Below are 26888 nucleotides of genomic sequence, written 5' to 3' on the forward strand. Positions count from 1 at the left end.
GTTAATGATTACCACTATTCAAAGTATCTATAGAAGTCATCATTTCCAGCATAGGACCAATAAAGAGCTAATACTGTGGTCGAGGGTGGGCCCCGATGTGGTCACAACTCTGCACGCTCTATTGCTATGACACTATCTATCACTCTTTGAGACAGCTCCTTAGATTCAAGGTCTGACCTTTCAGTAGCCAAGCTGTAATCCTTTTGTTTGTTTGAATCACTGGATGCCCTGGACCAGAATCATATCTTCTGAAACATGAATTCACCAGACACTTAAAACAGGGGTGGAGGCGCCCAATGCATAAAAGATAGACTAATAAGCTGTTAACCTTATAAACAGAGGTAATCTTACCTCTGTTTATAAGGTTAACAGCTTATTAGCCTATCTTTAATGCATTGGGCGCCTCCACCCCTGTTTTAAGTGTCTTGTCATACCTCTTTTAGAGGTGATAGTTTTTAGTTATCCTAAAGAACTTCCGGAGTACGACCACCCAGTTTCTGTCACAGACCTCGGACGGTTAATTTCCCACCTGCTCTGATGTTAGTTGCAAGGATTTGCACCCACATTTGCGAGTATATACACATCCTTAGCAATTTGCCTTTCTGAATCCTACACATTTCTGCACCATTGGGCTCCTGGCAGGGGCGTCGTTAGGGCAAAAGATCGGAAGCACGTGCCCCGGATCCCGCCCACTGTGCCACGAACCTCAGGGCAATATAGTGCCCATCGTGCTGCCCCTAACTGAATCAGCAACGTCTGTTACTATGGCACCACTGCTCTCTGCCACCTCTCTATGCAGCGCAGCAGCCAGGGTAGGCATAGTGAGAACCTCTCTGCCTCTTTGCCCTGTCGCTTGCTGCTGATGCTGCCGCTGTAGCATCGCCCCCCAGCAGTGTTTGAATAGCGCACAATACTGCTGGGGAGCAAATCAAAAGCATGCCGCTGGGAGAGAACATTTACAGGTGCAGAGGAGCTGCATCGGACAAGGAGGGGGAGAACAAGGAGAGGAACAGACTCACGGCCAGAGCCAGCTGGGAGCCATCATGGAGGATAAAAGCCAGTGCGGGTAAGTGATGGGAAAGGAGGTGTATGTGTGATGTGATGTTTCTCCCTCTTTCGCTGTGTCTGTGTGTTAGTGTGTGCGTGCCCCCCCTTAGTAGGTGTGTGTATGTGTGTGTGTCATACTTGTTCAGTGTGTGTGTCTCCCATAGTTGTTCTGTGTGCATGCCCCCATTTGTAGGTGTGTGTGTGTGCGCCTCTATAGTTGTTCTGTGTGCGTTCCCCCTCCTTAGTAGGTGTGTGTCTCCAATAGTTTTTCTGTGTGCGTTCCCCCCTTAGTAGGTGTGTGTCTCCCATAGTTGTTCTGTGTGCGTTCCCCTCCTTAGTAGGTGTGTGTCTCCCATAGTTGTTCTGTGTGCGTTCCCCTCCTTAGTAGGTGTGTGTCTCCCATAGTTTTTCTGTGTGCGTTCCCCCCTTAGTAGGTGTCAGTCTCCCATAGTTCTGTGTGCGTGCCCCCCTTAGTAAGTGTCAGTCTCCCATAGTTCTGTGTGCATGCCCCCCTTAGTAGGTGTCAGTCTCCCATAGTTCTGTGTGCATGTCCCCCTTTGAAGGTGTGTGTGTGTGTGTCCCTCTATAGTTGTTCTGTGTGCATGCCCCCGATTGTAGGTGTGTGTGTGTGTGTGTGTGTGTGTGTGTGTGTGTGTGTGTGTGTGTGTGTGTGTGTGTGTGTGTGTGTGTGTGCGCGCGCCTCTATAGTTGTGTGTGTTCCCCCCCTTAGTAGGTGTGTGTCTCCCATAGTTGTTCTGTGTGCGCCCCCCCCCCCCCCCTTAATAGGTGTGTGTGTCTCCCATAGCTGTTCTGTGTGCCCTCGTTATGCTGGGTACACATGTTATGATTTCCCGCTCGATCGGCGGGAACAATTATTTCCGACATGTTTGATCGTGTTTATCGATACAACTGTCAATTTTGTATACTTAACATGAGTAAATCAACGGCTGTATTGATCAAGACCCGATCTGACATGTCGGAAATAATCGATCGACCTGGTGATGGAGCGGAAAATCACATTGTGTGTATCCAGCATAAGTAGGTGTGTGTCTCCCATAGTTGTTCTTTCTCTTTGCCGTGTGTGTCCCTTAGGTGTGTGTGTGTCCCTTAGGTGTGTGTGTGTCCCTTAGGTGTGTGTGTGTGTGTCCCTTAGGTGTGTGTGTGTCCCTTAGGTGTGTGTGTGTGTGTGTGTGTGTGTGTGTGTGTGTGTGTGTGTGTGTGTCCCTTAGGTGTGTGTGTGTGTGTGTGTGTGTGTGTCCCTTAGGTGTGTGTGTGTGTGTGTGTGTGTCCCTTAGGTGTGTGAGTGTGTGTGTGTGTGTGTGTGTGTCCCTTAGGTGTGTGTGTGTCCCTTAGGTGTGTGCGTGTGTGTGTGTCCCTTAGGTGTGTGTGTCCCTTAGGTGTGTGTGTGTGTGTGTGTGTGTGTGTGTGTGTGTGTGTGTGTGTGTGTGTGTGTGTGCCCCACATATAGCACTGTCTGTTCTACAGAGTACATAGTCATGTCACTGTCTACAATATTATTATTATTATTATTATTTATATAGTACTGACATCTCCTGCAGCACTTTACAGAGTACATAGTCATGCCACTGACTGTTCTCAGAGGAGCTCACAATCTAATCCTACCATAGTCTAATGTCCTACCATATTAGTATGTATTTATATAGCACTGACATATTCTGCAACACTTTACAGAGTACATAGTCATGTCACTGACTGTCCTCTGAGGAGCTCACAATCTAATCCTACCATGGTCATAGTCTAAGTCATCCCATATTGTTAGTATGTATTTGTATTAGCACTGACCCCCTCCTGCAGCACATTACAAAGTACATATTCATGTCACTTACTGTCCTTGGAGGAGATCACAATTTAATCCCAGCTTTAGTGTACCATATGTCCTATTCTATTTTTCTCCCACTGTAACTTGGCACCCTATGTAATTTAGCTTTTACTGCTCCCTAGCACCTATTGCATGTCTGTCACCCACTACTTGTCCTAATCTACTTACTACTGTCATTTGTCTCCTGCTGCCTGTCTAACTATCACTAATTACTTACCACTAAAATCTATTTATCACTACCTACCTTCTACTAGAATCTACTGATCACCGCGAGCCTGTCACGTGAATCGACAGATCAATACCAGCCTACCACTAGCATCGACCATTCACTACCAGCCTGCCACTAGAATTAGCCAATGGCTACAAGCTTGCCATTACAATAGCTTATTACTCAAGGTAATCAAGGCAGGTAAGTATTTACCTTTCTGAATCGTATCTGCCCCATGAAAAGTATCGATGTAGCCCTTGTTAAAGCTACATGTGCTTTAACTTGTTTGATGGTGTTAGGTAAAAAACTAGTGAGTACATGCGTACCCCAATGTCACTGAGCTATCCTCCAACAACTGGGCTAGTTCTAACACTCATGCTTGACTATCATTTTAATGTATTCCTTGCTGTGGGGGTGTTTGCTTGTCCCTCCCTCCATACAACAGAATTTTACAGTGTTCATTCTTTAGTTAAACTATGGAGTTTTTTTTATCCTACAGGGCAGAAAAAAAATTGTTAAGTTTAAATAATAGATTGAAGGAAGTTGCATAGAATGGGTTAAAATGTATTGTGACAAAATTGATAATTTCACTGATATTACTAGCTGCAAAATTTTGATCCGAAGTTCTGTATGTGCGGTATAAGCTTTTACTCTGTGCCTGTACTGACAGTAAACTAGCTGCTGTGTGTGCTGATCTCTGCTGCCTCCAATATGTACAGTATACGCTGTTACTCTGTGCCTGTACTGATAGTAAACTAGCATCAGTGTTTGCTGATCTCTGCTGCCTCCAGTATGTACAGTATAAGCTGTTACTCTGCGCCTGTACTGGTTGTAAACTAGCTGCAGCGTGTGCTGATCTCTGCTACCCCCAGTATGTACAGTATAAGCTGTTACTCTGCGCCTGTACTGGTTGTAAACTAGCTGCAGTGTGTGCTGATCTCTGCTGCCTCCAGTATGTACAGTATAAGCTGTTACTCTGTGCCTGTACTGATAGTAAACTAGCTGCAGTGTGTGCTGATATCTGCTGCCTCCAGTATGTGCAGTAAAAAATACATATATCCAGGCACATCACCTCTAGTTAGGACATTAAATAAGTTATTATGGAAAGGGAGGTGCTGAAGGGGGTGTGGCTAGAAAACAGCAAAAATCTATTAACCCTTCACACTCTCGCATGCAAATGTTCAAACAAATGCATTCACAGATTCACTCATCCAGGCACAACTGTTATCCCTATAGCTAAGTTAAAAGCCGGGGTTTTAGTTCACAGAAGAATGCATTCTTATGCTTAGTCACCTATACTGCGCAGAAGTACCCAGGTAAACATAGGTGTCCTAACTCTGGCCCTGTAACATGCATAGTGCAGACATGCAAACACATTCATTGCATTAAACCTATTAATGGATTAGGAGCACACATCCTGACGTCCTCTCCTGGGACAGATGGTGCATCTTACCAATTGCACAAGGGAGCTAACGTTATGTGTCCATGTGCACCTATGTTTACCTGGGTACTTCTGCGCAGTATAGGTGACTAAGCATAAGAATGCATTCTTCTGTGAACTAAAACCCCGGCTTTTATCTTAGCTGTAGGGATAACAGTTGTGCCTGGATGAGTGAATCTGTGAATGCATTTGTTTGAACATTTGCATGCGAGAGTGCAAAGGGTTAATAGATTTTTCCAGTATGTACAGTATAAGCTGTTACTCTGCGCCTGTACTGGTTGTAAACTAGCTGCAGCGTGTGCTGATCTCTGCTGCCTCCAGTATGTGCAGTAAAAGCTGTTACTCTGCGCCTGTACTGATAGTAAATTAACTGCAGTGTGTGCTGATCTTGGCTACCCCAGTATGTACAGTATAAGCTGTTACTCTGTGTCTGTACTGATAGTAAACTCGCTGAAGTGTGGGCTGATCCCTGCTACCTCCACTATGTGCAGTGTAAGCAGTTACTCTATGTTTATACTGCTAGTAAACTAGCTGCAGTGTATGCTGATCCCTGCTACCTCCCGTATGTACAGTATTAGCTATTAGGCTAGCTAGGCCCACACTAGGCACAACTGCAGGAACGGATCTAGACCAAGTTGCGCCTGGGGCAAGGTCAGGTTTTGGCGCCTAAACTGCGATTCCCCATCCAAATTTTACCGCCTTTTTAAGAATTCAACAAACTGCGCCTGGGGCAAGAGACCCGCTTGCCCCCCCCCCCTAGATCCGTCCCTGCACAACTGCAGTCCGGGATCAGGGGAAGTACCACCAGACTGCAAACTGATCAGTTTTCATAAAAAGTGCATCAGTTTTGCATCAGTTTCCGTTCAGTTTTTTACCCCAAAACACGGACAGAAAACTCTGTCATTAGAAAGATAGTGGGAGGATTTTTTGGGCCAATAATAAAGTTCAGGCTATCCGTTTTTTCATCCGTTTTTGCTGCTATTTTGCCTGTGGAGATGGAGTTGCGTTTTCTCATTGCTTTTCACTACCCCTGCAGGTATCAGGGTCCTGATCCGTTGCGTGAAAATGCAGCAGATCCGGACCTTCCATTCAGGTTTTGAGAGCGGGTCCCTGCACATGGATCAGTTTTTTTTCTTGGGTGAGGACGGCTGCTATTTTTAACATTAGTATCCGGGACTCCGTTTTTCATCAGGGCTGAAAAACGCAGCCACGGATACGTTTCCGGACCTAGTGTGGACTAGCCCTTACTCTGGACCTAAACTGATAGCAAACTTGCTGTAGTGTGTGCTGTTCATTTTTACCATCAGTGTGCCATTCATTTCTAACCCTAGTATGTACAGTAGTATATCCAACATTTTGCTGGGTAGGCCCATTATCTTTAAGTTACACAGCTGCTATGTTTATGTACATTTGGCTCCACCCATGACCACGCCCACTCCACACATGACCACACCCATTTATTTATTTTTGCTGCGGCGCATGCGCCTTACGACATGGTGCCCATGGGTGCCCCCGATCTCCTAGGATGCTAGCAACGCCCCTGGCTCCTGGTCTCCTTTTGTCTTTTAGATGAACCAGGGGTTGTTTTGTTACCATCACAGGAACCATCGACATAAGCTATCTTATGAATTCACCAGGGTTGATCCACCAACAGTACTAATAGGAGATAATACCATTACTTTTTAAGCCAGTTTGGTGCCATCAGTATCATCAAGCAATTTGATCTCACCAACTTTGGTAGCATTAATGACATTAGATTCCCTGGAGGGAATGCACAGCGTACATTTGAAATCAGCGCCGGTAGACTTGGGCGCAGGATACAGAGTTATATAGCTGATCCTGCTTTCTGCACAAGTCCGGGCCGATTTAATTACTATTCCCCCTCCAGGCCGACATGGATAGTAGGGGAATGAAATAATTCGGCTTCCAGCGATTGCTGGAGGCCGAATTATTATGTTTTTAAGCAACTTCGGCTCTGTCTTCTGACAGAGCCGATGTTACTCACTGAGCACTTCAATAGGAATGATTCCTATTGAAGTCTATGGAGGCGCCGGCTGCGCCCAAATCTAGCAGCACTGAAAAGCACTGCTCCGAATGCACACACTAGCTCTTGACTTCCAAGCTTGTGAAAGTTCATCTAGTCAAGATAATAAACTTTCTGGCTCATACAAGTATTTTCTGACCTTTAATCTGGCAGGAAGAAGAATTTCCTATTGGTTGAATTTTTCAGAAATCCCAGCCGGGAACTTTGTGCAATGATGCGACTGAAGTGGTGATTTCTCTTTGCTCGGAATCTAGCCCACTACCTTCAAGTCCTGGATTATGATCTTTTTTTGATGGTCACAATTTTTCTCGGACTTCTTTGCTATTACTCATAAATTGTCCAACTAAGGCAGTATTACTAGCACCTCTTTACTGTGTAACAAAGCTACTCATTCTCTCATCACCTTTGTAAACACTCTTGGGGCTCGATTCACTAAAGCGCGATAACTGCTATCACAGCAGTTATCACGCGATCTTCCACACGTGCAAAGCATTTCTCCATGTGAAAAACGAAGGTCTACTCACAATCACTCACTTGTTTCAAGTGAGTGATCGTACGCAAACCTTTGTTTATCACACGGAGTAATGCTTTGCACGCAAAGCGCCATGCGCGGCAGATCGCGTGACAACTGCTGTGATAGCAGTTATCACGCTTTAGTGAATTGAGCTCTTGGTGTGTTAATGTTGCCCCAAAAGGAAGACAACGGAACTTCCCATGATGGATTTCTGTGCACATCTCAACCGCAAATCTTAGAAATGTTTGTGATTTGGTTTCTTTTGGGATTTACCAATATGCATGTTTTAGGTCTATGTGGACCATGTATCCATTTGGTATCAACAGATTTTTTTTTATTGAATATATTGCCTCCATTTAGATTTTTTTTTGTATCCAATATAAGGATTTAACTGTTTCAGGTTGAGTGTTTATCAAAAAGTCACTGATGGCTTTTGTCCCCAAAAATATTTTGGAGTAAAATTCTTGATGTATTTGGTCTATCAGCACTAGTGAGACTACTTTCCTTTCCTTCATGTCTTCCACAGTTAACAGAAGAGTGTCCTAATGTTGAGACCAAATGAATCTAATTATGATTTAAAATCTATTTGCGGGTTTTGTTTGAAATACAATATGATATTCTTTCTCTATTAGAAGTTCAATAAATGGGGTTCGGTAATCTTCTACCACTGCAGAAGAAAGTAGACCAACCCTCCCCAACTTGGTCCACACTGTAAGTTTTGTTTGATTTGCAGGGTTTTGAATCCTGGTAATGTTTTTCCCGACTTTTGAATTACTCTGGATTTGGACATGCACATACACATATACACACACACACACACACACCTATTTTTTGTGGTTTTCAATGGGCCTATAAAGTGTTTAACTTTTTATAACAAAAATATGCAATAAAAAAAATTGTGTATTTTGTACATGAACACAACTTTGTTTGTGTCTCTTACAGTTTTTTTTTGAATGCTTACATACTAAAATTACAACTTTCCCACAATTTATAGAACCCAACACTCAAAGAGCAAAATACATTCTCAAATAGGCACAACTATAAGCACATTGTCAGCTTCACACTTTTTGCAAAACTCTACACACAGTGATTTTCAAAACACTAAACACAATTTGTGTACCGTATATATACTCGCATACAAGCCAAATTTTTAACCCCCAAAAAGGGGGCCAAAAGTTGGGGGGTCGGCTTGTATGCGAGTCTTGGGTGGTGGGTGGTGGTCCGTGGTCCACGCCGCCCGGTGCTGCTGCTGTGACGAGGCAGGAAAAAGCGGTTCCCCTGGTAACGGCGATACACATCGCTGCTACAGGAAGCCGCTCTCTTTCCTGCCTCCTGCCTCGTCACAGCAGCAGCGCCGGGTGCGCTGCTGTGATACACTTATACGCTTGATGGAGAGGGGAACCGGGATTAGAGGAAGCGGCCGCTGGCTAAACAGGTAATAGCAGCGGGGGCCGTGGGGGGGGATAAGGAGGAGGGGGGGGCGCTATACTGGGCACTATACTGGCTATACTGGGCACTATACTGGCTATACTGGGCACTATACTTACTGGGCACTATACTGGCTATACTGGGCACTATACTGGCTATACTGGGCACTATACTGGCTGTACTGGGCACTATACTAGCTATACTGGGGCACTACCTACCCATACTGGGCACTATACTAGCTATACTGGGCACTTTACTAGCTATACTGAGACACTACCTACCCATACTGGGCACTATACTAGCTATACTGGGACACACTGGGGGGATCACGCGGCCTGCACCAATCCAGCATTTCCTACCCCCGGCTTAAATGGGGGTCAATCCTTTTTCCCTGTTTTTTCAGGTAAAAGTTGGGGGGTCGGCTTATTTGCGATTATATACGGTACATTTGACTCAACAATCATTCATATAGACACTTCCTTCCAATATCAAAGCAAAGGCTCTCAAATGAACACTCACATGAGCCAATTGGTTAAACACAGTCACCAGGTGTGCACACACACAAGTGCATAATTATGCACACACCAATCAGGTTTTTAAGCATTATAAAAAGGCAACAAGATGCCTATCTTCAACACAAATGGATAGTGTCAGAGCAAGAGGGAGAGTGCAGATGGGAGGAAGCATTCAGACAGAACAAGGTGGAGGTGGAGGCAGAAGAAGAGGAAGAGGGAGAGGAAGACCCGGAGGAGGCATAAGACGTGGACAAAGAAGGCAACAAAATATTTTGAATGAAATTCCTGCTATGCTTGTGGACCATGTAATAAACCATGGACTTACAATGAGGGAGGCTGGGTTAAGAGTTCAGCCTAACCTAAGTAGGTATACAGTGGCATCAGTAGTTCGCACATTTCATCAAGAGAACAGGTGAGGAACCTATCTTCTGTCAGCAGTGTAGTAGTGTGTGTAGGAACCTTTTGTGAATACTTCACATAAATCGATGATACTCACACTGGGTGGTTGTCCAATTGCAACTGGATTTTTAGATTTTGAAGAAACCCATTGCCACCCAGGTCTTTTCTGTAAAGGTGGGTACACACATCAGATATGGGAAATGAAAGATCACAGACCAATTTTACCCCCTACCATGTAGTATGAGAGCCATACCTACACAGTCTATTCTATTGAGCTGAACTCCCCATCAGATAAAAATCTGTGCAAGATGTTGTACACAAAGATGCGGTACACATGCAAAAGATCAGTTCCTGCAAATTGCATTCATAGTCTATGATTGATATCTGCAGATCCCATACACACAGACATTCATCTGCAGATCAGACAATCATCTGCAGATCTGAAAATCCCTCCTGGTGGTTCTGATCTGCAGTTGAATGTCCGTTACTGTAAACAAGGTGTGTATGAGATCTGCAGATATCATAGATGATGAATGCAATTTGCAGGAACTGATCTTTTGCAGATACTGATATTTTGCATGTGTGCAGCATCTTTGTGTACAGCATGTTGCTAAGATTTTTATCTTATGGGGAGTTCAGCTCAATAGAATAGACTGTGTAGATATGCTCTCATACTACATGAAGGGTGGTAAGATTGGTCTGTGATTTCATTGACTACCTCTAGAAGACCCGATGGCACCTATCCATGTTTGGGATGTGTACATTGTAATAGTGTGATCAAAGGTAATAATTTTGTACACCCACACAATAGTACAAGTTTTAATATTAATGGCCAATTTGACTGTAATTCCAGATTCGTGATATATCTGTTAAAATGTCCTTGTGGCCTATTATACATAGGCCAGACCACACAGAGAATGAAAGATAGATTGACTGCTCATAAAAGCACTATTAGGACTAAAAAAGTAGAACTACCAGTACCATCACATTTTGCAACTGTAGGCCACACTACTAGCCAATTGAGGTTCCAAATTATTGAACAGGTCAAATGTGGGAGGAGAGGTGGCAATAGAATTCAGAAATTGCTGTATCGTGAGGCATATTGGATACGTAGATTAGATACAATTGAACCAAGGGGCATGAATAGGGAATATGATATGACCCCCTTTTTATGATGTTATATCATAATTTTTTGTCCCCTTTCTAGGATTATTCTATTGGCTAAATCTTGATTGTACTAACAACTGTTGATTTTATAGTCCTAGCTGTTTAGTTTGTACATTGTATTTGCTAGTTAGTGTTATTTCTACCACTAATGTGATTTATGACAGTTCTCCTCGATGTTTACATATGTGTGGTATTGTTTTCTAACACTAGATGTCCCACTTTCTATTGTAGATTTCTGAGCCGCTGACACCTGCGTAGAGCGGGTTCTTGCCCAGACTGCGGGGCGGAAGGCCTACCTCCGTCCATGATGCGTATTATAATGCACATGGGGGCGATTCACGCCCAGCATGTTAGCGCCATGTTCGACCTATGGGCGGTCCTTGTGGCCGCTGTGGGAGCCTCTAGTTCCCCATCAGGTCCGCCTCGGGTAGGGGCATGTGCTGATGATTATGTCATCGTGGCGAGTCTCCCTGTGTGGATGTTGGCTGCGCCGTGCCGCCCCGCCCCGCTGTCTGGTGAGTTTGAAAGTTTGTGCGCACGCTGTATGCGCATACAGGAGTTCCCCATCAGGTCCACTTGAGCGAGACGTAAGGGGATTGGTCGCCAGAGGTGACTATTTCAGTGTGATTGGTTAATTATGCGTGGTAGCTAGTATATAAAGGGTTTGTAACATGATGTTATTTTAGACACTGACAGGAACTTGAAAAAGGAAGATTGACCTCCGAAACGTTGTTCACTGTGTCATGATGTCTGTCTAATAAATTCATTGAGCTATATTTACTGGGTCTGGATGGTGCCAGTCTTCATCCTTTTTTTCATTTTTCAAAGACTTTTATCTGATGTGTGTATCTAGCTTTAGTCCTCTGGCTTCTCTCTACTGTAACATACTGTACATGTTTGGGTCAGCAGTAGAAGGAGAAAGAGGAGGGGGGGGGGGGGAGGCAATCTGCAAAGAAACTTGGATCTACCGTGAAAAATGATGAAAAAAGGAAAAAAAAATACATCGTAAAAATTACAGTAAGGAAATGTCTATGCTCATGCATTTATACAATAAATGTATATCAAACTGCTGTAAAATGTGCACATAAAAATGCATACATTTTTGCATGCATTTTTTCTGCTTCACAAGAAAAAGGCATATTTATAACTACAGTATCCTGGGAGTGAAAAAGGTGGTTACATTTATACATTGGGGGCAGCAGTGGTACAGACACGGAATCGGTCTGTAGTGTATGGGCAGCTTCAATGAATAGACAAATTTATCTCTAATCAGATTCAATTAGAGATAAAATTGCGCCAATGTGGAATCTTTCGATAATTGCCAGGTCTATGGCCACCTTTAGTAATATATATATATATATATATATATATATATATATATATATATATATATTTATTTTCTATCTTCCGTGAGTTTATATTGCAGCCCTGAACTGCATTATTTATGTTTTTACAATTAGCCTAAGAGTACAAAGGTATATTCAGCAAATACAGTATGATAATTGTAAAAAGTTTTTGCTAACTGCATTTTTTTTTTTTTTTACGTAAATTGTTACAAACGGATTTGAATAGATGAAAAGCAATAACAATTTTCATTGGTCTGAATAACTTGTACCATGTAGTGTTGAAGAATGTATTTTTACACTTTCTCTATGGAAATGCTAACAGTGTTTTAAGTTAAACACTGGAGTGTTTAAATGATTTAAACAGAAACTGCTCATAGGATGACATGTTTATCTGTTTGACAAGAAAATAAGGTTTTGGCAAGAAAGTGCACAGTTTTGACTAACGTGGTCCATTTTGCACATAATCTGAGGAGTTGTGCTACTTGTGTGTGGTGTTGTGAAAATTGTGTGAAATGTTTTGAAAAATTTTACATTTTTTTGAAAATTGTGCTTAACCACTTGAGGACCACAGTCTTTTTACCCCTTAAGGACCAGAGCCTTTTTCTCCATTCAGACCACTGCAGCTTTCACGGTTTATTGCTCAGTCATACAACCTACCACCTAAATGAATTTTACCTCCTTTTCTTGTCACTAATACAGCTTTCTTTTGGTGCTATTTGATTGCTGCTGCAAATTTTAGTTTTTATTATATTCATAAAAAAAAAAGACATGAATTTTGTCAAAAACATGACTTTTTTAACTTTCTGTGCTGACATTTTTCAAATAAAGTAAAATTTCCTATACATTTGAGCACAAAAGTTATTCTGCTACATGTCTTTGATAAAAAAAAAAAACATTCAGTGTATATTTATTGGATTGGGTAAAAGTTATAGCGTTTACAAACTATGGTGCCAAAAGTGAATTTTCCCATTTTGGAGCATCACTGACTTTTCTGAGCACCTGTCATGTTTCATGAGGTGCTAAAATTCCAGGATAGTATAAATACCCCCCAAATGACCCCATTTTGTAAAGAAGACATCCCAAAGTATTCACTGAGAGGCATGGTGAGTTCATAGAAGATTTTATTTTTTGTCACAAGTTAGCGGAAAATGACACTTTGTGAAAAAAAAAAATGGAAAAAAGTTTCCATCTCTTCTAACTTGCGCCAAAAAAAAAAAATGAAATCTGCCACGGACTCACTATGCTCCTCTCTGAATACCTTGAAGGGTCTACTTTCCAAAATGGGGTCATTTGTGGGGTGTGTTTACTGTCCTGGCATTTTGGGGGGTGCTAAATTGTAAGCACCCCTGTAAAGCCTAAAGGTGCTCATTGGACTTTGGGCCCCTTAACGCAGTTAGGCTGCAAAAAAGTGCCACACATGTGGTATTACCGTACTCAGGAGAAGTAGTATAATGTGTTTTGGGGTGTACTTTTACACATACCCATGCTGGGTGGGAGAAATCTCTCTGTAAATGACAATTTTTTTATTTATTTTTTTACACACAATTGTCCATTTACAGAGATATTTCTCCCACTCAGCATGGGTACGTGTGAAAATACACCCCAAAACACATACTACCTCTCCTGAGTACGGCGATACCACATGTGTGGCACTTTTTTGCACCCTAACTGCGCTAAGGGGCCCAAAGTCCAATGAGTACCTTTAGGATTTCACAGGTCATTTTGCGACATTTGGTTTCAAGACTACTCCTCACGGTTTAGGGCCCCTAAAATGCCAGGGCAGTATAGGAACCCCACAAATGACCCCATTTTTGAAAGAAGACACCCCAAGGTATTCTGTTAGGAGTATGGTGAGTTCATAGAAGATTTTATTTTTTGTCACAAGTAAGCGGAAATTGATTTTAATTGTCTTTTTTCACAAAGTGTCATTTTCCGCTAACTTGTGACAAAAAATAAAATCTTCTATGAACTCTCCATACTCCTAACGGAATACCTTTGGGTGTCCTCTTTCTAAAATGGGGTCATTTGTGGGGTTCCTATACTGCCCTGGCATTTTAGGGGCCCTAAACCGTGAGGAGTAGTCTTGAAACCAAATGTCGCAAAATGACCTGTGAAATCCTGAAGGTACTCATTGGACTTTGGGCCCCTTAGCGCAGTTAGGGCGCAAAAAAGTGCCACACATGTGGTATCGCCGTACTCAGGAGAAGTAGTATAATGTGTTTTGTGGTGTATTTTTACACATACCCATGCTGGGTGGGAGAAATATCTCTGTAAATGACAATTTTTTTTTTTTATTTTTTTTTTTTTACACACAATTGTCCATTTACAGAGAGATTTCCCCCACCCAGCATGGGTATGTGTAAAAATACACCCCAAAACACATTATACTACTTCTCCTGAGTACAGCGATACCACATGTGTGACACTTTTTTGCAGCCTAGGTGGGCTAAGGGGCCCAACGTCCTATTCACAGGTCATTTTGAGGCATTTGTTTTCTAGACTACTCCTCACGGTTTAGGGCCCCTAAAATGCCAGGGCAGTATAGGAACCCCACAAGTGACCCCATTTTAGAAAGAAGACACCCCAAGGTATTCCGTTAGGAGTATGGTGAGTTCATAGAAGATTTTATTTTTTGTCACAAGTTAGCGGAATATGACACTTTGTGAAAAAACTATAAAAATCAATTTCCGCTAACTTTTGACAAAAAAATAAAATCTTCTATGAACTCGTCATACATTTAACAGAATACCTTGGGGTGTCTTTTTTCTAAAAAGGGGTCACTTGTGGGGTTCCTATACTGCCCTGGCATTTTACGGGCCCAAAACCGTGAGTAGTCTGGAAACCAAATGTCTCAAAATGACTGTTCAGGGGTATAAGCATCTGCAAATTTTGATGACAGGTGGTCTATGAGGGGGCGAATTTTGTGGAACCGGTCATAAGCAGGGTGGCCTTTTAGATGACAGGTTGTTTTGGGCCTGATCTGATGGATAGGAGTGCTAGGGGGGTGACAGGTGGTGATTGATGGGTGTCTCAAGGGGTGGTTAGAGGGGAAAATAGATGCAATCAATGCACTGGGGAGGTGATCGGAAGGGGGTCTGAGGGTTTGGCCGAGTGATCAGCAGCCCACACGAGGCAAATTAGGGCCTGATCTGATGGGTAGGTGTGCTAGGGGGTGACAGGTGGTGACAGGAGGTGATTGATGGGTGTCTCAAGGTGTGATTAGTGGGGGGAATAGATACAAGCAATGCACTGGTAAGATGATCAGGGCTGGGGTCTGAGGGTGTGGGCGGGTGATTGGGTGCCCTAGGGGAACATAGGGGTCTAATCTGATGGGTAGCAGTGACAGGTGGTGACAGGGGGTGCTTGATGGGTAATTAGTGGGTGTTTAGAGGAGAGAACAAATGCAAGGCACTTGGGAGGTGATCTGACGTCAGATCTGTGGGCGATCTATTGGTGTGGGTGGGTGATCAGATTGCCCGCAAGGGGCAGGTTAGGGGCTGATTGCTGGGTGGCAGTGATAGGGGGTGATTGATGGGTGGCAGTGACAGGGGGTGATTGATGGGTGATTGACAGGTGATCAGTGGGTTATTACAGGGAAGAACAGATGTAATTAATGCACTGGCGAATTGATAAGGGGGGGTCTGAGGGCAATCTGAGCGTGTGGGCGGGTGATTGGGTGCCCGCAAGGGGCAGATTAGGGTCTGATCTGATAGATAACAGTGACAGGTGGTGATAGGGGGTGATTGATGGGTAATTAGTGGGTGTTTAGAGAAGAGAACAGATGTAAACAATACACTTGAGAGGTGATTTGACGGCGGGTTTGCGGGCGATCTAATGGTGTGGGTGGGTGATCAGATTGCCCACAAGGGCAGGTTAGGGGCTGATTGATGGGTGGCAGTGACAGGGGGTGATTGATGGGTGATAGATGATTGGCAGGTGATTGACAGGTGAACAGTGGGTTATTTCAGGGAAGAACAGATGTAATTAATGCACTGGCGAATTGATAAGGGGGGGGGGGGGCGTCTGAGGGCAATCTGAGCATGTGGGTGGGTGATTGGGTGCCCGCAAGGGGCAGATTAGGGTCTGATCTGATAGGTAACAGTGACAGGTGGTGATAGGGGGTGATTGATGGGAGATTGATGGGTAATTAGTGGGTGTTTAGAGAAGAGAAAAGATGTAAACAATACACTTGGGAGGTGATTTGACAGCGGGTTTGCGGGTGATGTAATGGTGTGGGTGGGTGATCAGATTGCCCGCAAGGGGCAGGTTAGGGGCTGATTGACGGGGTGACAGGGGGTGATTGATGGGTGATTGACGGGTGATTGACAGGTGATCAGGGGGGATAGATGCATACAGTACACAGGGGGGGAGGGGGGGGGAGGGGGAAAATCTAAGGGGTGGGGGGTGATCAGGAGTCCCCAGGGGGCAGTTTAGGGAATTTTTTAAAAAATAGCGTTGACAGATAGTGACAGGGAGTGATTGATGGGTTATTAGGGGGGTGATTGGGTGCAAACAGTGGTCTGGGGGGTGGGCGATCAGGGGGCAGGGGGGCAGATTAGTGTGTTTAGGTGCAGACTAGGGTGGCTGCAGCCTGCCCTGGTGGTCCCTCGAACACTGGGACCACCAGGGCAGGAGGCAGCCTGTATAATACACTTTGTATACATTACAAAGTGTATTATACACTTTGTAGAGGCGATCGCGGGGTTAACAACTCGCCGGCACTTCCGAACGGCCGGCGGGTTGTCGTCGCGGGTGGGCAGAGCCAGTTGCCGGGGGAAGCGCGCGTCATCAATGACGCGATCGCTCCCCCGGCATGCCGAAAGGACGCAACGCCCTTGGGCGCATTGCGGACCTTTCGGCGTCCACTTTGCCGCCGCCCATCGGCTGTGGGTAGTCGGCAAGTGGTTAAAGTGAACCTCCGGACTAAAAATCTACTCAGCAGACCTGAAAAGGCTTGGTGTTTCTTTAACAGTTTCACAGCATCAGAACTTTGTTTTTCTTACCAAAGCATCATTTTTTGCTGTATTTTTATCTAAGCTCCACCCATCAAAGAAATGCATTTTCCCTGATGCTGTGCAGAGCATGATGGGATTCGCTATGTTGTTATTCACGTTGCTTAGCAACTGGGAGGGGTGATCAGGACACAGGACAGTTGTAACTGTGTATCATACTCCCTGTCACCTCATTACAACCAAAAAGATGGCTGCCATCATGAAATCAAACATTTGCCTGTTCTTTTAAAACAGGGTGGGTAAGAGATTATATTACTTATCTATTTTAAATAACATAAGTAATGTAACTTAATGAAAGTATGTTTGTTTAGGCTGAAGTTCCTCTTTAAAGGGGTTCTTCTGCGAATGATGAAAAAAATAAAAAGTGGTTTATGCATAAACTAAAAAACATCCTTCTAAAATAGTGCAAAAAGTTTTTTAAAAAAATGAATGCTTTCCTCAATACAACATGTAATATAAACAGTGACGAATGACGGATTGGGAGGCTAATCCATTTAATAGGGGTGTTTTTTTTTACTTGCATTTCACAAACAGAAGTCCTGCCTACGTAGTTTTCAGTTAGGGATAACGGCTGATCTATGTATATGCTTCTTGTATTCACTCACAGAGAAAGGAGCCCCCTCCTTCTCCTCCCTGCAGGAACAGCTAAGCGCAGATGCCGGCAACTATTAAGTTCGTCATGTGTTTACAGTTGCCCAGCAACCAGAACCGGCCGCTGTGCAGAATAGTTTGTATCTTCTCCCAGCGAGTCAGTCCCCTTATCTTATCTCTGCCAGGAGAACTAAGAGTTCAATAAGGGGACACACTACAGCTGATAGCAGATGATTCTCTGGGAGAACATACAAACTATTCTGCACAGATGGGGTCTGGTTGCTGGGCAACTATGTAAACACATGACGAAGTCACTGAATAGTTGCCGGCATCTGCGCTTAGCCGTTCCTGCAGGGAGGAGGAGGGGGCTCCTTTCTCTGTGAGTGAATACAAGAAGCATATACATAGGAGATCAGCCGTTATCCCTGTAACTGAAACTCCTAACAGCAATGGATTACACAACTGAAAACTACGTAGGCAGGACTTCTGTTTGTGAAATGCAAGTAAAAAAAAAAACACCCCTATCAAATGGATTAGCCTCCCAATCCGTCATTTGTCACTGTTTATATTACATGTTGTATTGAGGAAAGCATTCATTTTTTTGAAAAACGTTTTGCACTATTTTAGAAGGATATTTAATAGTTTATGCATAAATCACTTTTTATTTTTTTCATCATTCGCGGAAGAACCCCTTTAAGCTATTGCAAAAAACTGTAAATGTAACACAAGTCATTTGTATGTATTCGTCCTTGAAGGCTAATTCATCATCCTTATCCATCTGCAAGAAGGCCACATCAAGCTTTGGGCTTTTATACTGTTGCTTGTAGTCTTCCTCAGAGAAGGGAAAAACTTTTTTTCAAAAAAAACTTTTATGAAAAAAAAAAAAAGTATATATCTGACACTTCCATGCCTTCATACAAGTTATCATGCACTGACAGGTTTACTGCCGAGACCAATTTGTAACTAGTCTGTGGTGGTTCATAAATTGCCATCAGTAATATGTTGGTTTACGTAGCTGGGAACTAAAATTCACCTCTGTGTTCATCTCTTGTGGTATATTCTCTGAAAACAAACAAACAAACAAACAAACAAACAAACACACACAAACACACACACACACACACTTTCTCCATTTCCTCATCTGAAATTTCAACAGGCCTATTTGTTTTTTTATGTACTTGTGCCATCTCTGTCACTTGTGACTGCTCTGCCGCAACAGACTGAGGATTCACTGTAGCCAAGATAGCTGCTGTAAATGTTTTTAAAGGACATCCAAGGTGAAAAAAAAATGTTTAGAAACAATTGCATCTATCCTTCTACTCCTAAAAATGACTAGATATCTCACAGTTTTATTTTATATCTGAATCTACGTTTTAAGTTATTACTGTTACATTGTCTCTGCTCAATGACACATTCATTGAAGTATGCTAAAGCTAAAAACTATGAACTATTGACCCTTTCTATAACTTTCCTACTCTCATAAGCCAACACACTAATTATAGATCCCAAATAAATCTGTACACCAGTGGTGGAGCTGCTAACTTGCAACAACAATCATCATCCAGGAGCTTTTTCTCCAAACCAAAAGCAGAACTCAGCAGACATTTAAGCCTAGTACACACTTTTAATTATGATTGGACAATCACTGATACATTTTACCACCTCCATGTAGTATGAGGGTCAACAGATATTGAATACTATGGGCAGATTGTGTAGGGAAACCTTCATACTACATGTAGATGGTAAAATTGGTCAATGATTGGCCAATCATAATTGAAAGTGTGTATTAAGCTTTATTCTAATGCCGGGCATACACGGCACGTTTTATGCGCCGGATCGAGCCAGCGGCTCGATGCCAGCGCATCCCCGCTCGTCCGCGCGGATCGATTGCCGCTCATCCCCGCCGGCGCTTCCTTATCACCGCTCGATTCAGCTGGCCGGATTAGCTGGTCGATACACGGTACAGAAACATACCATGTATCCCCAGCATAGTGTGTGTGTGTGTGTGTGTGTGGTGTGTGGTGTGTGGTGTGTGGTGTGTGGTGTGTGGTGTGTGTGGTGTGTGTGGTGTGTGTGGTGTGTGTGGTGTGTGTGGTGTGTGTGGTGTGTGTGGTGTGTGTGGTGTGTGTGGTGTGTGTGGTGTGTGTGGTGTGTGTGGTGTGTGTGGTGTGTGTGGTGTGTGTGGTGTGTGTGGTGTGTGTGGTGTGTGTGGTGTGTGTGGTGTGTGTGGTGTGTGGTGTGTGGTGTGTGGTGTGTGTGTGTGTGTGTATACACAGAGGCTTAGTGCACACCAGAGCGGTTCGGCAGCGTTTTTCGATCCGCTTGCGGCTGTGGATACGCTTGGTCAATGTATTTCAATGGGCTGGTGTACACCAGAGCGGGAGGCGTTTTGCAGAAACGTATAATCCCGGGCTGCTGCAGATTTTGGATTGCGGAGGCGTTTCTGCCTCAATGTTAAGTATAGGAAAAACGCAAACCGCTCTGAAAAACAGCAGATCAGAGCGGTTTGCCAGGCGGTTTTGTTACAGAAACTGTTCAGTAACAGCTTTACTGTAACAATATATGAAATATACTACACTGAAATCCGCAGCAGCAATCTGCAATGCGCTAGCAAAACGCCTCATAAAAATAAAAAAAAGCGTTTAAAAATCTGCTGGCATTTTGCAGATCTGCTAGCGGGTTTTGGTGTGCACCAGGCCTAATGGTGCATTTTTGTCTGCAAGTATTAGTTTCTCCCGCTATAGCGCTAAAAACAAAACAAAACAAAAAAACAATGTTTGCAAACACAAAATGTGTATAAGGGGCTCACAGACTTATGGCTCTGTGACCAGGGCCGGATTTAGGCCAAGGCCTAAAACCAGAAAATGGTACACACACACACTGTACACACTGTACACACTGTACACACACACACACACTGTACACACACACACTGTACACACTGTATACACACACACACACACACACACACACACTGTACACACTGTATACACACACACACACACACACACACACACACCCTGTGAAACAATTACTTTTGAAAACACATTAATTGTGTGTATTTATCAGTGTGTATCACAGTTAGCTGTAAGTGACTAGCAATTCTTTATCAGGATGACAAAAAAGAAAAAAAAAAAGTAATGCAGTGAAACTGATAATACCCAATCTCTCTAAACTGTCTACATGATATAATCTAACACACAACAGCAGGCAGTACATTGCATTGAAAAAGTCAATATCAAATTTCCACTAGCACCTTCTTTAATTACCTTTAACATAAAAACCTAACACTGCAGCATGCATCAGCACTACAACATCTACACTAGCAATATCTCACTCTGATGAAGGCTGGCCCAGCCCTCAGCTCCTTTGTTTGTTACTATGACTGGGTCAGGCCATGTGATTAGTAGGCATCCAATTAGAAGCCAGCCAACACCAAGATGGAAAACAGATGTCCCTGTTACTCACTGGCCCTGATCGATGAACCAGGATAGCATGAGAAAGACACGGCCTTATGGGAATAGAACACAGGGAGAGAACATCTAAACTCCAAGTAGACAGCACACATGCATCTGCTTTGCCTGCACACTATTAATAGTTTCAGCGCTACGCTTGACTCCCCTCCTATTTTTAGCATTCAGCGGTCATTATTAACAGAGCAATCTGATCATTATACAACTGTAGATGCAGAAAGAGAGAACAAGGTTAACAATTATTCAAGATTATAACCTTGTATTTAAAAAATCCTGTTTCTATGTTGGTTAAGGCTGCTTTCACAGTGAGCCGTTACAGGCGCACGTTAGAGCAGCCCACCGCACAGCAATGAAAAATCAATGGGCTGTTCACAGTGCCCTCGTTGCGTTACATTGTAACGCTGCACGTCATGAGAACGTACTGCATGCAGTACTTTATACGCGGGTAAGCCGCGTTAGACTGCTTGCACATGCTCAGTAATGTTGGGGGAAGAGTGGAGAGCGGCCAGGCACATGGCTAATTAATATTCACTGCACGGTGTGACGTGCAGTGTTTACTTCCTGGAGCGGCCGCTCTGTGCGGCGATTGGCTGGCAGCACCACGTGATGCTGCATGCGTCCAAGAGTACGCATCACGGATGCCAGAGTGAGCTGCACAACACGGCTCACTCTGACGTCCACATCCAGCACCACCAGGGGTTGCGTTAGGGGCACGTTATGCGACCATAACGTCCCCTAAAACGCAACGTCCTGGAGGGAAAGTTGCCTTACAGTGATGAGCGAAAATAAGATATTGTTTTTGCATTCATTTTTGCAAAAATAATGTAAAATTTGTCTTTGGAGCAAAAATGCCATGAGAAAACATTTTGTAATAAGTTTGTGATTTTTTTTTCATGGTTTACAAATTTGCATGCATAAACAGTAAACACACATTTTCGCTGTAAAACGTACTTTTGTTTTTTCACGAATATTTGCATCGGGAAGAAAAAAATTGTTTCTTTTATCCCTGTTGTGAAAATCCAATGTATTTTTCCAAAGATTTTCTCAAAATTGAAAAAAGCATTTTCGATGTGACACTGTTGGTTAATCATCTGTCTTCAATAGATTTTGCAGCTTACCATACAGGATGCAAAACCATTACATAATCTTATTAACTTGCTGCTCTATTTTAGATCAGTGTCAACTTTAATCAAAACATTGGTTGTTGGAGCGCAAGCAAACAAGCCACATATGCCAATGTTTGACACCTAGGGTGGGAAAGGATGAGGATAGGGACATTAGAAAGGGCATCTGGTGGGCAGTGATGAGCAAAAATACCAATATTCTTTTTGCATTCATTTTTGGGAAAAGAATGTTAAATTCAATTTGAGTGAATATTCCTTTAAAAAAATTAGTTTTTTATTTTTCATGTTTTTTTGTGAATTTGTGCCGTTAAAATGTTGATTTTTTGCGTTTTCACAAAAATTTGAAAATGCAAGCTTATTTTTCACAAAAATCTCTCTCAATCCAAATTAGCATTTGCGATGCACAAATGACTTTGGTGAAAATTCACAAGCAGCACCGCTGGTGGAGAGTCGGACATCACATTGTGAGCCCTGTTCAGTGACAGTTGCATAATCTGCTGAATGAACTCTGTAAAACATTAAAGGAGTCATCAGGCAAAAACAGTGCCCCCCCTACTTACCCGGGGCATCCTCCAACTGTCACCCGCCGGTGCAGAAGGCGACCTCCTCTAGTGCGCCCACGCTGCTGTCAATCAAGTCCACGTTGTCCGTGGTGTACGGCGCAGGTGCAGTAGTTCTGTGCCTACGCAGCACACTGCGGACAACGTGGGCTTGTTTGACAGTGGCGCACTAGAGACTATCTCGAGGTCGCCCTCTGCACCGGCGGGGACCACAGGTCGACAGCTGAGAGCGGAGCTGCGGCCGGGGGACGTGTCAGCTGCAAGGGGCTGGAGGAAGCCCTGGGTAGGAGCAGGGGGACGCTGTTTTTGCCTGATGACTCCTTTAAGGCCCGGTTCACATTTGCACTAAAAACCGGTCTATTTCTAGATCAGAACAGATGGGAACGGATCCAATTGTTATGCTATGGATTCGTTCACATTGTCTGTTCAAACAGATCCATTTCGCACGATTCGATTAATGGACTGCAAGTTTCCTGCAGCACCAAATTTTCCGGACCGATGAGCACAGCGGAACAAAAACATAAGTTTTAGCTCTGCATTGGGGTCGCTGAGAAAACGGAACGTTTCTTCACACTAGTAAAGAGCGTTCTAAATAGAAAAACACACTTTGTGGGTGGGGGTCGGGGGTATTGTGGGGAAACAGAATGGAAGCAGCTGAACGGAAACGGAGTGGCAACAGAATGAAAACGTATCTGATCGACTGGTGATCAGATCCGTTTTCACAGATCCATTTGCCAGTCCAACGCAAGTGTGAACCGGGGGGCTGGGAAAAAAGGGCGCATGCCGCTAGTGGACAAAAAGGGCGCCGCCATTCACTCCCATAATAAATAGCGTTTAATGGGCGCCGGGTAGGAAAAAAGGGCGCCGGAGCTAAATAAAGTTTATAAACGGCGCCAGGAGCTAAATAAAGTTTACAAACGGCGCCCGGAGCTGTTTAATGATTTATAACTGAACTTGTGGTGATTTACGTTTATAAAATGCACCCGTGCCGAATAACGTTTATGAAAATACTAAACATATTTATCTTATTTAAATAATTAAAACATTATTTAAAGTTTTATCCCTTACTGTTTGTAAAACATTATTATTCACAAAATAAAGCGATCAGTACGTAACGTAAATTGCAAAATATTTTTTTAATCCACAATTAGTAAAACATAATTATCCACATAATAAAGGGGGGTCTTAGGTTTAGGCACCAACAGGGGGGTCTTAGGTTTAGGCACCAACAGGGGGGTCTTAGGTTTAGGCATTAACAGGGGGGTCTTAGGTTTAGGCACCAACAGGGGGGTCTTAGGTTTAGGCATTAACAGGGGGGTCTTAGGTTTAGGCATTAACAGGGGGGTCTTAGGTTTAGGCACCAACAGGGGGGTCTTAGGTTTAGGCACCAACAGGGGGGTCTTAGGTTTAGGCACCAACAGGGGGGTCTTAGGTTTAGGCACCAATAGGGGGGTCTTAGGTTTAGGCACCAACAGGGGAGTCTAGGGGTTAGGGATAGGTACAGGTAGGGTTCTATGTAAGAGTAGGCTTAGGTATAGTTTTAGTAAAATTTTAGTAATAATTACTAATGTATTACAACACTTATTACGAACGTAGTTATATTTATATCATCTTTATAAACAATATTTTCAGATTTTATTATAAGAACAAACCATAAATGACGGTTATTCACAATAATATACAATTATAACAATTAAACATATATTATTGGTTTTTTTATAAACGTAATTATAAGTTTAACTTTTGAAACAGGGAAGATTAACGTTTTCACAATTTCCGATTTCATAAACATTATTTAATGATTTATAATTTTGTTAAACATTATTTGTAAACGAAATATAGCACACTATATTTATAAACCCTATTAATGATTAATTATTATTTAGAGTTTACACCCCGCGCCCTTTTTGTCCAGGCGCCCTTTTTGTACGTACGCGTGAACCGGGCCTAAGGACAATTGTATGTATGTGAATCAAAACAATAAGTGTATTATTATAATAACTAATTTTGAACATAAAGCTTGAAAAGAGTTTAGATCTTCATCCACTGTACAAATGTTCTTAGCAGTTTGCCATGTTATAGAACAGATGAGCTCTTATACTCTGAATTCTGGGCACTTGTTTACAATAAAGAGGAAATCATGTAATGGTGTGTCTATAAACAACCTGTGATGGCCAGAGAGAGGGTGACATGCTGAACATGCACAAGGAGAAATCTAACACTTACAATAAGGGGAAAAACAAAACAGAAGCTAGCAAGCAATCTCAAGCACTGTCCTCACTTGCAGGTAGAATAAGTTTATTCTGTACATTGTAATACATGCAGAAAAACTGTACCTTGAAATCTGAAACTCTTCATGTATTTCAGGCAGGAAATCGTGGACCTGGAAGTGCAGGAGGAGTTTTTGGAACTGTGACTCTAATGTACCTCCTTCTTAGACCAGCCTCTTTTGACTTAATAGCACCTCAACATGCTTATTATAACTGTAAGAATTCCTTATTACTGAACAACAGGAGAAAGCAGAAAACTTGTAGTTGAGGAGTATCCATGAATAAGCGTATACATGTCATAAATATCCTTTCCTCAGGTCTGTGTTCTCCCTGCAGCTCACCCTCAGCCAGCCAACACTGTCCACTGCTGACTCATTCCGTAGCAATACATTGAGAGTCCTCTACATTAGGGGCCAGAATCACATTAGCAGAAAGTGAACAGACGTGTTATGCTGCAGACCCCACCCTATACAGCAAAGCACAATGTGAAATACGTCCCTAGGCTGTTGAACACACATGCTGTGCTGTTGTGATTCAGGACTAGAACAATTACATTTTTTCAGGACGTGGAAACAATTGTGGTAGTAGTGGGTAGAGGAGAGAGAGATGTAGATTGTTCACAATAACAACAGGTTCTGTCTGTAGTATTTGGCATAAGTAGAGGCAGGAAGATATAACATGGATAACATGAAGGTATGTAATGGTTACGGAATGCAGAGGCTCACCATTCATTACAGATAGTGCAGAATGTGATGTTATTATATAGCAATATTATGGTTTCTCTTTTTCAAATAAAGATAGTAACACACACACACACAATATAAAATCAGTCAAATTATTCAACTTACTTTTTTGCTTTTCTAAATTTGATTTGTAAGTGATGATACTCCAGTTCACCATAAATTATATTAATATACAGAATGAGCTTTAGATATGAAAATTAAAAAGAGCATGCTCTGATAACACTGGACCAATACATATAGATGCACAGGGGGAGGAAAGAGAAAATGTCTGCATTTAAAAAAAAAAAAAAACCCACACACACTATATATAGTCTTATCAGATCTGACAAGATTAGCTGTATGCTTGTTTCCGGTGTTATTCAGACACTACTGCAGCGAAATAGACCAGCAGGGCTGCCAGGCAACTGGTATTCATTAAAAGGAAATAAATATGGCAGCCTCCGTATACCTCTCACTTCAGTTGCCCTTTAAGTATTTATGTAGCGCCGACATATTACGCAGCGCTGTACAGAGTATATTGTCTTATCACCAACTGTCCCACAGAGGAGCTCACAATCTAGTCCCTGCCATTCTCCTATGTCTATGTATGTACCATATTCTAGGGCCAATTTTAGGGGGAAGCCAATTCACTTATCTGTATGTTTTTGGGGCGTGGGAGCAAACCCACACAGACACAGGGAGAACATACACACTCCTTGCAGATGTTGACCTGGCTGGGATTTGAACCGGGGGCCCAGTGCAACAAGGCGAGAGCACTAACCTCTACGCCATCACACACACACACACACACACACACACACACACACACACACACACACACACACACACACACACACACACACACACACACACACACACACACACACACACACACACACACACACACACACACACACACACACACACACACACACACACACACACACACACACACACACACACACACACACACACACACACACACACACACACACACACACACACACACACACACACACACACACACACACACACACACACACACACACACACACACACACACACACACACCTTGCAAACTCCCCAAGACAACCCTGTACCCTGTCATCCCCTGCTGGTTAGTTGAGGCTTCCGGTTGCATGACACTTGACATACACTTGTCAAAATCTTGTCGAAATCTTCTTTTC

General features: G+C 43.1%; 1 protein-coding gene and 1 long non-coding RNA gene across 4 annotated transcripts in view; one reads left to right on the plus strand and one right to left on the minus strand.

Annotated features, from left to right (window-relative positions):
* Window positions 1–25441, minus strand: part of LOC137543624 (alpha-1,4-N-acetylglucosaminyltransferase-like) — a 63918-nt gene extending 38477 nt beyond the window's left edge. Inside the window, exon 1 of the mRNA XM_068264744.1 lies at window positions 25046–25441. The gene's annotated coding sequence lies outside the window, so the exon portion shown is untranslated. The remainder of the gene's footprint in view (window positions 1–25045) is intronic.
* LOC137543625 (uncharacterized) lies at window positions 746–25665 on the plus strand. 3 transcript variants are annotated; one of them, XR_011025552.1, is made up of 3 exons: window positions 746–1066; window positions 3142–3296; window positions 25077–25665. It is a non-coding gene; the product is annotated as an uncharacterized lncRNA (long non-coding RNA). The 3 variants fall into 3 exon arrangements; XR_011025553.1 differs by having other exon boundaries at window positions 3142–3283; XR_011025551.1 differs by lacking the exon at window positions 25077–25665 and adding an exon at window positions 6734–6851.
* Window positions 25666–26888: the final 1223 nt, after the last annotated feature.

Source organism: Hyperolius riggenbachi, unplaced genomic scaffold (assembly GCF_040937935.1).
Source record: "Hyperolius riggenbachi isolate aHypRig1 unplaced genomic scaffold, aHypRig1.pri scaffold_133, whole genome shotgun sequence".
In the NCBI taxonomy this organism is placed as follows: Eukaryota; Metazoa; Chordata; class Amphibia; order Anura; family Hyperoliidae; genus Hyperolius; species Hyperolius riggenbachi.